Here is a 12620-nt window from a genome sequence, read left to right as displayed (position 1 = left end):
TGGTGGAAAGTGGGCACAAGTGTTTGCTTGGAACAAATCACAGGCTTGCCCTACCAGCAGTCAGGAGGAGAGATGTGTCAAATAGGATAGATGGGAGATAAAAACAGAGTGGTGAAGAGAAAAAACAGCAACTTTTTTTGTAGGATGAAGACAAGAATCGGTGCATAAGAGCTTCTGCCTGCATAAGTGTTTTCCACAAAGACAGGTCAAGAGACATTACCAGAGCAGTTGTATGTTATGAGAGAACAAAATTCCTTGTAGCCCAACAAAGTGTTCTCACAAAACACGCCCATATTAATCTCAAAAGAACACAGGGTGCTGGGACATGTTTGCTTCCTGAAAAGGAGGGTAGAGCTGAGTAAGAAACCATATGGCCCCAAAATAATCTCTCACAGCCACATCCTATTTTATGTTTCCATACTTGGGGTCTAATTTCAGAGTAGATACTGATTCATTTTTCAAGAGCCATCTGAAGTGACTTCCATTTGCTCCTAGTACTTAATAGACTATTAATAGAGCACTGTTCATACCTGGGAGGACAATCTTGCTATTCTGTGAGGTTGCACACAGAAAACTCATAATAGGGACACACTACACACACTAAAGGCACTATATGTTTAGACAGTTCTTTGTGAATTGCATTGTACATGTGATCAAAAAACTTCCTTGAGGTGTCTTGGTGTTTTGCATTTCAGTATTTGAGATATAACCTCTCTGTTTCCTTACAAGCTCTGAGTGTATCCCAAAAGATTCGATGATATGGTTCAACATGGGTTAGCTTCCAACTCCTTACTGTTGAGCTACAGATCTCTGCAGAGCAGGCTTTGCTGTGGGAGTTCCCAGACTGCCAGGAATCTGAGTTGCATCAGAAATACAGTGAACACCATGAAACAGCCAGGTGTGTAAAATGACTTCTCCATGACAACAGAAATATGTTCGGCATTGGGAGTCAGCGCCTGAACTGGAGGGCAACCTTCTACTGAATTAAGAAATTCCTGTACATCTTATTTCCCACTTATTTGTGAAAACACTATGACGTTGCCAGTAGAATTGTGTGCTAGTCGTGGTAGAGTCTATCTTTCTAATGATAACAAGAAACTTTTTCTGTCGCCACTTAAATTTCAGAACACCAAACCTAAAAAAAAATCCAATCAAAGTAAAAGGGCAGGTTTGGTTTGATTTGATTCACCTCCTGGTCACTCTTCTTCCTAAATTTTACAAGCAAATATGGCAGACAGAGAACCACAGTTTTATTTCAGTGTTAGAGACTGTGGTCAAGGCATTTAAACTCAATGGTTTAAGACTGAACATATATATCCATGTCATCTAGATGACAGTGCTGAACAGTCCTGATTAACTGCTGCTCGTCAAAGGAAGTTGCTTTTGAAAATGATCATTAGCTTTGAAAATGGAGCCACTGTTGATAAGGTAATTTGCTACCATTTCAGAGACCTAAATTTAGGCACTGCAGTCTGGATCCAAATAAAATCAAAGTCAAAGTTCAGTATAGGTGGCAGGTCAGAACAATGCAGCTCAGCCACTTGCTCTAGGAGCAAGGTGATAGCATCATGTCCTGGCATCTTTGACTTCCCAGGCTGAATGACCAGGGACCCAATCACAAGCAAGTGGCCTGGCCATGGCTCTTACCATAAATCCAGAGACTCTGAAGCTGTTGATAGAAGGATTGCTTTTGAGAACTTTCTAGCCTTGTCTCAGATAGCTGTATTATGTTGCCTCAGTATCTGCACTATTCCCTAAACTACACTTAGGCTAGTATAAGAGGGATTGCTGTACACACTATGGTAATGTCATTTATTTATTTTACGCAACTGGAAATTTAAGGGCAACCACTTCACTTCTGTGCTGTGTAGATTAGAGTGTTCGCAGTAACACCTGCTTACTGGACAGACAGAAAAAAAGCCCTTATATTCCTTCTTTATTGCAATTTATTATTGTAGCCTGAATGGTTCCTAGTGACTTCCTAAGATTAATGTTAATATTCTGATCGGAGTCTTCCCTCTGGGGTTTTATTACAGGCTTTGAACATTCATTTCATTTAACATACACATGGGAGCAAGTCTAGTGGTTCCAAAAATATTTGTAGTTGGAAATCACAGTGATTTTTTGTTAGGCTCCATGCCAAAGAAATCACAAATCAGAAGTCTGTTATAGAGTAGTTCCAATTTCTTGGCATCAAAATTTCTCTTTATGTATATGCATAGTGTGATGTTTTCCCTAGCTCTATGGCACTGAAATTTTACTGAGAAATGCATTGCTTCTCTGTTTTTTGAGGTTTCTGATGGAACTAGAGAGTTTGCCTAGCCAGCTGGGGATTCATAGGGATTTTATGGACTTCCCGTGCGAGCCAGAGACTGCCCATTGGGTATGCATCTTTCTCTATCACAGCTGGTGTTTTTGAACCAAAACATGGAGTAGAAATTTCATCCCTGATTTTTTTGGCTGGATCGATTGTTTAGTCTAGGAACTCTCAAGTAGACTTTCTAGGTGCTGGAATTCCTCTTTTTCTTCAGTCAGCAGCTGATGTTGTATGGTGTACATCAGGGTCTAGATTCACATCTTAGTGAGCAAAGATTTATGTTCATCCTAACACTCCTTGATGTTAATGAGTATTACAGACATGTATCCCCATGGATTAAGTTGAGAACATACCCCAGAGTGTATGTGGAGTCTGTCATTAGGGTATCACACTATTAAAACCAACAGTGAAATTCCAGGAGTAAGAAAGCAATTGGATCTCTTCACTTCTCCCTGCTGGAGCACATTTAAGAGATAGACTTTAAATCTTCTCATATTTGCAGCCCTCTCATTCCTCAATTCTGGCATTAATTTTTCGTTGTTAATAACTTCAAAGAAGAATCGATTGCCACTTCCAAGACATTTCCCATAACAACATTATGGGAAATATTTTGCTGGCAGAGAATGTTTTTGTATCTCTATAGTGCTCTCTGATTAAGGAACTTCTACACAGCTGGGGGACAAAGTTGGGTTTTTTCCCTAGATGTTCAGGGATTGGATCAATATAATGGGATGACCCTGTACCCTAGGGATCGTGACTCCTCGGTGAGGCATTATGGATCCTATGGGATGTACCACAGACGGTGGCACAGACACACTGGATAGCAGTGCATCAGCTACCAAAAGGATATGCTAACTCTGGCTGAATCAGGTCAGGCTAATTTCTGCAGATCTGTGTGGACGTTTGCTCTCCACTGCCCGTCGCTCCAGGTTTTGGGTATGTTACAAGTGCAGGGCGACATGGGCACATTGTCTGCTATGTTATCTGCAAATCTTGGGGACAATTCAGCTGCAAGCCAGATAAACCATATACAAAAAAATATATTCCAGGATGTCATTTCAGTCTCCCTTAAAAGTCCTGTGTAAAACTGACCTGTGGGAGGGACTCAGTGCAGAATTACCACACCCCCATGTTCTATGGTCTGCAACAAACAACTCTGAAGTTAGGATTCTTGGAATTCCTTCACAATATCCTAGCCATAGAGTGGAGATAATTACTGTGTCTCTGGTTGATGGGAGTTTTCTAGGCTAACTCTCGTCACACAAGAGGGTTATTAGCCTTATGTAATCCTACCTATATCAGTTAACTGCAACATGGAAATAAAAACTACATTTTCCCTCAGAGCCACTTGAGATCTTTCAGAGGAAATTTTCATAGGAGAGTTCTGATTTATCTAATTTGAAAGCAATGCTTCCTGGATCAGTCACTTCCCTGAAACACACCCATTTCTCCCTCAATAAAAGAGGGATAACAATACTAAGAGAGATTTCTGAAATACTTTGAGATATGTGAATATAAAGAGCTGTCTGTAAAGTGTTTAGAAAACTTCAAAAAAAAAGGTGCTACATAAATGCATATTTATTGCAGTGCTGACATTCTTGTGGCAGCTCTGAATGCAGAATCAAAAGCAGAGGGGGCAGAATATAAGTCAGAATAAGAAACTGTCAGCCTTTAGCCTGTATCTTAAACCACTTTGAAACGTTGCAGACATTTAGAGAATCTAGTTTGCCAATATTGTATGTGCTACAATAATTACACCGATCTGGAATATAAATTTTCCTCCTCCCTTCTGAGAGAAGGCAAAGCTCTTAGGGATATACAGAAATGGAGCCCTAATCCTACAAGCTTTAACGCATGTACCTAATGTTAGGCAGCATAGTTGTCCTGGTGAATTCAATAGCTCTACTCAGATGCATGTGTGGAAGTGTTTGCATGATTAGAAGTTAATAATAATAAATGCACAGTTCATACAAGATCCCTGTGTAAACAATCTATTTCTGCATGCAGGTGATGATTTTATTGCTGTTCTGTAAATCTGTGCAGTGGCTTTGTGAAAAAGTCTTATATTTTCTAAAGCAGTAAAATGTTTCTGATAGTGTTTTTCATTGCTAGCTCTTTGGGGGCTAATTAAAAGAAATATCTGTTAAATTTATTCATTGCTTAGTTCCTTGATAGCAAGAGGCACCTGGTGTAAACATTAAAACGAAAAGCAGGCAGCAGACATACCTTATCAAATATTAGATGCATTAGGACATTTTATTTATAAATATGAAATTGGTTTTAATTACTTCAAAAGGAGGAATTGCCAGGAAGAGCATAATATGAGCAAGCTCAGTAAAGCTGCCATGAAGATGCCTAAACCCACAAAAATCTAGAAACTGTACTTGTTCCCCTTCTACTTTCAAATAGTAACTGGCAATTCCAGCTGCAATTGGCAAAAAAATGTACATAAAGAACTCCAGGACTAAAGAGCACAAGCAACAGATGAGATGGAGCATCCAAGAGCATGTCTGCATAGAAAGCACCATCAGTGGCTGATCAGAAAACAGCTCATTTATACTGAGCTGACTGATTCAATGAAACAAATCCTGAATTTTGACTCCTCTGATTTAATGCAAAATACTTAAGGATGAGAAATCCAACCTTCTTTTGGGACAACATTTAAGCAGGCACTAAATGGTAAACATATGCTTTACATTCACTTGACTTTACTTTCAGAAATGCTTAGCGCTGTTTCACTCTCTTTCCACTACAGACCTCATCAGTAATGAACAGTGCCTCAGTACTTTAAAACTAAGCATGTGTTCAGCACTGTCACAAATAAAGATGCATGAAATTAATGATCAATAGACTAACAATACCAGTTAGGAATAACAATAATTGTCCTGAAAAAGTTCTCACTTCATGAGGCAAAAATCTATTGTAAAGGTAGATTTCATCTTAAGGCATTTTATTGTAACAAGGCATGAGTAAATTTGATATCAGTGAGATCATTGTCCAGTTTTAGTGGGATGAACCACAGCATCATTTCTCATTTAGAGAGCTGAAGTTTTGAGCCAGGTGTAACATACATGACTGGGTCAAAAAATGTAGAAAGATTTATGTTACAAGAAGAACTTTCATTCACTACTACTCAGAAACTTAGGAAAAGTGCTAAGCAAAAAGGAAGTTTGACCCAAAATCATTAAAGTAAAAACTAATCTTAATAAAACCAGAATGAAAACTTCATTCTAAGCCAAATTACTATGTCAAAAGCTGAGACAAACCACAGACTGTGCCAAGTCTACAAAGGACTTTCCTACTTAATTTGACCTCTTATGAGACGTGGACACAATTGTCCACACACATGGAGTAATTGCTTTAATCCTGGTTGGGATGAAAAACCTTTCAGTAATTGTTCTCCTTGCATGCTGCAGAGAGCAGTATCTAAATAAGCAGAGTGAGGAAGGTAGGTAGGAGTGTTGTGGGGGTACACCGCCCCCTGAGCTGGAAGACAATGATGGGGAGCAGAATGAAGTCCCCATAATCCAAGAGGAAATGGTTAGTAACCTGCTACGTCACTTAGACACACACAGTTCTATGGGACTGGATAGGATCCACCCAAGGGTACAGAATGAGCTGACAGAAGCGCTCACCAAGCCACTTTCAATCCTTTATCTGCAGTCCTGCCTAACTGGGGAGGTCCCAGGAAATGTGACACGCATCCACAAGGAGGGCCGGAAGGAGATCTGGGAAACTACAGGCCTGTCAGCCTGATCTTGGTGCCAGGGAAGGTTACGGAGCAGATCATCTTGAGTGCCATCATGTGGTGATCAGGCCCAGACAGCATGGGTTCATGAAAGGCAGGTCCTGCCTGACCAACCTGATCTCCTTCTATGACCCACCTAGTGGGTGAGGGAAAGGCCATGGATAGTGTCTACCTAGATTTCAGTAAAGCCTTTGACACTGTTTCCCGCTCTATCCTCCTGGAGAGACTAGCTACTCACGATTTGGACAGGCATACTCTTTGCTGGATAAAAGTGGCTGGATGGCCAGGCTCAGAGAGCTGTGGTGAATGGAGTCAAATCCAGCTGGCAGCTGGTCACAAGCAGTGTTCCCCAGGTCTCAGTAGTGGGGCCAGTTCTGTTTAATATATTTATCAATTATCTGAATGAGGGGATCGAGTGAACCCTCAGTAAGTTTGCAGACAACTCCAAGTTGGGTGGGAGTGTAGATCTGCTTGAGGGTAAGAAGACTCTACAGAAGGATCTGGACAGGCTGGATTGATGGGCTGAGGACAACTCGATGGGGTTCAACAAGGCTCAGTGCCGTGTCCTGCACTTCGGTCACAACAAACCCATGCAATGCTACAGGCTTGGGGAAGAGTGGCTTGAAAGCTGTCCCAGGACAAGAGGGACATTGAGGTGCTGGAGTGTGTCCAGAGAAGGGCAATGAAGCTGATGAAGGGTCTGGAGAAGTCGTATGAGGGGTGGCTGAGGGAGCTGGGGTTGTTTAGTCTGGAGAAAAAAAGAGACTCGGGAGACCTGAAATGAAGTTGTAGTGAGGTGGGTGTCAGTCTCTTCTCCCAAGTAACAAGCAATAGGGTAAGAATAAATGGCCTCAGGTTGCACCAACAGAGGTTTAGATTAGATATTAGGGAAAAATTCTTCTCCAAAAGGGTTGTCAAGCATTGGAACAGGCTGCCCAGGGAAGTGGTGGAGTCACCATCCCTGGAAGTATTTAAAAGACATGTAGATGTGGTGCTTTGGGACATGGTTTAGTGGTGGACTTGGCTGTGCTGGGTTAACAGTTGGACTCAATGATCTTAAAGGTCTTTTCCAACCTAAATGATTCTATGATTCCAAGTTGTCCCACCCGTTTGAAGCCTCTTTCATTTTCCTAGTTTTAGCACTGAACAGATGGATCATGTGGTCAGGAGATGCAACTACATGGCCACAGTGGAGGAGAGAAATTAGGAGACATGATGCAAGTTTTCTCCAGAGGAACATTGCTCTGCTGTCCTGAAGAGGCTTTCACACTGTGCCAGCAGATACCACAGGCCCATTCATTAAAGTCTTGGCCTACCTATGACCCATAATATTATAAGGGTTGTTTCATCTCATGCTGTTATTATTTAAAGAGGAAGGAACACAAATGGAGGTGTTCTTAGTAGCTAGCATGCTTTAATTGTTTTGGATGTGTTTCACCTGTAAACCTACTCCGTGAGTAACCTATACTGACCCATCAAGGTAATCAAGCTGGTATCTTTGGCATGTAAAGGAGGAATGTTCTTCACATAGGCAGCAGGGCTGGCTCTCCACTAGCAGCAAGGCTAAAAAAGAACCGGACTTTTGTAGACTAAGGAATGGTGTTCTGTGGCCTCCTAGAACACCATAGGTGTGATCTTTTCTAACGGTCATGTCCCAGTTTTAAAGCAGCAAAGTTTTGTTGACTTCTTTAATCACATCAGAGGCGCCTCGTTCCTAGGGCAGGAACTTTTCCTTATGCCCTTGCAAACAAAATAAACAGACATCAGTTTTCCATCCTGCCCTGACCTTTGTAAGATGTCATCTCTGCCAGTACTGCATTCTGGCCCTGGAGAAACTTACCAGTTCAATCCTGACTCTGAGGGAACTGAGCCACCTACTGAATCACCATCACGCTTCCTGCAGGCTAACACCTGTGTTTTCCTTGGAGATCACCCCATCCAAGAATCAACCAGGTCTGACCCTGTATAACTTAGGAGATCGAAGCAGCAAAATTGTCCAGAGCTTCAAAATTAGATACGAAACACACCACAGAGCCTCAGAGGAGTCTGAGAGTAAGGAACTGCAGCCAGGGAACACAGTCCCAGCTCAGTGCAGGATACAGGCACAGTATGCCGGAGCATGAATCCTCCATTCCATGTTTTAAGTGACTTCAGTGACAGGATCCTGCTAGGTGTAGGATGAAAACAGGTCCAGACGAGGGGGAGCAGCAGAAACTGCAACTTATAAAATGACTCATTCCTACCAGCCCTATATGTAAGCCTTCTGCTTCCACCAAGCCAGGTGACATTTAACCACAAAAATATTTAACCTGCATTTTACAAGGATGTACATCATTGACCATGATAAAATACAGGGATGTGGGAGAGTCAGGATGCAGCTTTTTCAGTGCAACTCCATATAAAGGAAAAAAGGCAATAAAAAGGAGGTCTTGACATAAAGAAAACATCCCAATGAAATCCTGCCTTTTAATCTCAGCCACAATCTCTCTTCTCATCATCTTCCCTGTTTTTTAATCCTCTGCTGTACTTAAGTTTTTTTATACTCATTCACTTTATCAACTTCACCTGTCTCAAAAGTCAATAAAAGTAGAGGCCACAGTTTTAAAATACAGGCAAATGAACTGAGGCACCAAACTTCTCAACTTCTCCACAGGTGCTGACTACTCACATCTGTCAGTAACTTCAAAGCGATCTATGGGTGATCAGTGCCTTGAAAAATGCTTGAAAAGGAACGTAACTCAAAAACACAGAGGATAATACTTTCAAGATCTTCTGATTGAAGAGTTAGTATTTTACTTTTAGAAGTGATTTAGGCACTTGGTTATTCAAGAACTACTTTAAAAAAATCAAGTCTTTTCTGAAATGCGCAATTATTTGGGGGAATAGTATACACATACCTTTTCTGATAGCATGCCCACCCAAAAATTTTAGGCCTGCCTCAGATAGGGAGGCAACATTGTGGATTCAATGTACCTAAATGCTTGTCCAAGATTGGTCACACACTCATCTTCACAAGCTTCACCAACACTCTGGTGGAAAAGTAACTTCCCATGTTTATTTGCTTAGGAAAACTCCATTCAGGAATGACCTAAACTGATTGCCATTGAACAACCTGAAGACAGACTCTCCTGCATTTTACTAATGCCTCTGCTGGGTGGAAGGCCCTCTTGGGAGAATACTTTTTTCAGACTTTCTCCTGTTACTATTTTTTTCCCAGCATCTGTTCATCACTAAGCCATCAATAGATTCAGTGTCCTGCTATGATGTATGTGAGCTTCCAAAACACTTTGAGACGGAGGAGGAGATTGCTAAGTGTACAGAGTGATGAGCAAAGCCAGTCATGTCATAGCTTAAGCCAACTTGTTGACAGAGGCGGTTTACAGCAGTCATTAGTGAAATGGAGAAGAAAGCCGCTAGCATAAACTCACACCAGTGACAGCTATAGATCTCAACACGTGGCAGCATTTTACTGCTGGACTGTTGGCCTGAAATTCTGATAATATTTATCTAATATGCTGGTCTTTAACATTTGGCTTGCTGCTGGTAACAAATAGTCAAACCATCCTGAGGCCTTCACAAGTGTTTTGACTGGCCAGAGTCAGGCTAAAGCTTAGCAAGTCCACCTACCAATAATCCAAAGGCATCTGGAGCTAAAGGGGTCAATCGGCTTATGCCTCTTTAGTTTGAGCTACCTGAATTCTTTAGCACCTAGTAACGGCAGTGGGGAGGCCGGGATGCTATAGATGTGGTTTGCATATATTCTATATTTACATTATGAATTTGGTCAGTGTCTTTGACAGACAGAACAGCTTGATCTTGCCTCTGGAACAGAGGCTTCTAGGTTACTGCTTTTCGAGCTCCCAAGAAGTACTCTGCTACCATCATTGCCACCATCATTGCATCATGTGCTATCACTGCACACGGAGCTGAAACAGTTAACTATGAGCACAGCAGGGCTAATATTTTTGGAACACACGGGGTGCAAGCCTTGCTTCTCCTTGGCAAAACATATTTTTAATAGAAAGGTACACGTTATTTCCTCCTTCAGTGTCTCTAAAGAGCAGAAACGTTCTCTTCTTTCTTCAGACAGTTTCACAATAGCCTAGCCCCTGCCACCCTAATGAAGCTATCCTCATACTGTCTCTAAAAGGAAAGAAGATACAGAGCCACTAGGAACTTAGGAAAGACTGCTGTGTATTAGATCCGCAGCACTAGTCTGCTGCATGATGGTCAGAAGGCTGACCTCTTTTAAGCTGGTTTTTTTATAAGTCTTTGAGTAGACTGAATCTGGAAATGGTGACAGCAGGCAGTGCTGGCACACCTGACAGTTCCTAGATACCTGACTATAGTACTCGTTGGAATCTTAGATACTGTGATATGTCTAGAAAGAAACTATTCAAACAATTGCAACTGATTTTTCAAGGTAAACTTCTCATTGCTGTGCCCATGTTAAGCTACAGATTACTTTTTTAGAATCTCTTTTCTTTGATTGAGTTCAAGCTCTTTCTTTGGAATAGCACTTTGGTTTTCCTTCCTTAATTTAGATAAGGTTTGAATGACATGTTTTACTGCATCCATTTTTCTTTGGTTTTCTTTTGCATGCAGAACCTGTTGGCTTTCTGTTCTACAATACCATTCACCACTCCTAGCAACCTACCTGGTTACATCCAAAGAATTTTTTCCTCAGTTTGCTTCCTGGCCTGAAGCCTGCTCAGATGTCTCTCGCTGCAAGAAGCCTTCCCCTCTTCTGCTATTCATCATAGCAATTTCACATGCTCTCTTCAGCTGTTCTCTCCATGGGCTGGTGAAGCTGGTACGGTTATTATCCTCTTTATCCTGTACAAAGTAAGAAAAAAAATAAAAAGATTATTTATGGATACCACTGGAGACCACCCATAAAGCAAGAAAAATTGAGAAAACCCAGTGGTTTTCATGCTCAGAGCAGTTATAAGCATACATAGCCTGGATTAGACAGTTCTTCCCGTTTGACTTCTGTGCCTCAGTAAATATTTGTAACTTTGCTGATAAAGCAATGCTGATTTCTCAGCTGGGTTTCCATGTGGACAATAAGCTATGGGACTGGACTATGGGATCTCATTCTGTAACAAGGTTTCTTGTATAGTCAGTAGTTCCATTCTCTATCTTGGTCATGAAATGTCTGCTCAGGAATCAAACAGCAGAGCAAAGTCTCTAAATACAGCTGCTTTGTCTATATTATTGATTGCTTGAGAGGCCCATGGCAATAGGTAATAAGGGCTCAAAGGCATTAAAACATTTTTTATTAGGACCTAAAAGCAGGTAATTCGCATATAGAAAATGGCAATATTGCAATGTTTGGTTTTTTTAATATTATATGATTTCTATTTAATGCACATTATCTTTGTTTCAGTCTTGTTTTACTCATGAGCCAAACACATTACTTGTTTGTGCCTGCTTTAGAAGCTTCTGAGGACAGTCACTGAATACTGGGATAGTTAAGTGTTGTGACCATGCAAACAAGCACAAGCAGTAATAACCTGAAGGAGGCAGTAGTGTAAGTATGTGCCATGGTTCGCCAGCCTGGGGCTTTGGAGTACACGGAGTTGAGACGTAGCTCAAGACAGCCCTCATACCAGGATAAATCGTGTGACCAGCAATAGGACAATTCTGGCTGAGTGGTCTGAATTCCAGCTGCGTAAAGATGCTTGCTCTGAGGTCATCATTGCTGGCTTGCCTGACCCAGCTTTCCATTTAGCTCAACACATTTTGCAATGGGACACCCAGAGCATTGTCACTATTTGTCACCTGTAAATTACTTTCCAAATACCTGCATATGCCTTCAGTGCACATAATCTGCATCCTACAACTAAGCTACAGGAAGTTTGATTCTTGGCTCAGAGAACAAAACTGTTGGCCACTTCTAAATTCAGTAGTTTGCAAAGAGTAGTTTCTTTCTAACAGAAAAAAAAAAATGCCCTAAGAAGAAAGACACATAGGAAAATAAGGATGACTTCCCTTTCTGAACTCAGAACAACCCTAACACATCCCTTTTTCCCATAGAACTTGAAGTGCTTTACAAAGGCAACAAATGTCATTGACTCCACTTTACAGCTAGGGAAACAGGAGCACAAAGGGGAAAGTTAGTTGTCTGAGAACCCTTCAACAGATGAACAGCAGAGATCAGAATACAAACAGTAATCTGCTGACTAGGAAAGCTGCCCAATGTACAGGCTGCCTATAGTTGTCACTGTTCTAATGCCAACAAAATCGTTGTTTAGCATTATTTACCTTTCTGCCAGGGCAAACTCATGCAAGAATTGTTTAGACCTCTCTGACCCCCTTATCTCTTCCTCCCCTCCCTTCTCAACATACACATTCCCAGTTAGTCTTCATCTGACAGTGAAAGCCCCTTTGGGATGAACTTATGGGTTATATTACCAAAGTTTCATTTTCCAGGTCTCTTTCTTACCATATTGGCTCTGGTATTTAAGAGATAAATTTTATGTTCTGTGCACAGCAGGAAGATTAGGCATGTGGGAGGTTCAATGTGTTCAATAGGTAGTTGAGACAACATCT

General features: G+C 41.3%; 1 protein-coding gene across 1 annotated transcript in view; it reads right to left on the bottom strand.

Moving 5' to 3' along the window:
- MYL10 (myosin light chain 10) overlaps positions 1-10888 on the bottom strand; it is a 53519-nt gene extending 42631 nt beyond the window's left edge. The window contains exon 1 of the mRNA XM_064467563.1: positions 10723-10888. The gene's annotated coding sequence lies outside the window, so the exon portion shown is untranslated. The remainder of the gene's footprint in view (positions 1-10722) is intronic.
- Positions 10889-12620: the final 1732 nt, after the last annotated feature.

This window comes from Phalacrocorax carbo, chromosome 17 (genome assembly GCF_963921805.1).
Source record: "Phalacrocorax carbo chromosome 17, bPhaCar2.1, whole genome shotgun sequence".
NCBI lineage: Eukaryota > Metazoa > Chordata > Aves > Suliformes > Phalacrocoracidae > Phalacrocorax > Phalacrocorax carbo.
This window is presented reverse-complemented; position numbering and strand designations above follow the sequence as displayed.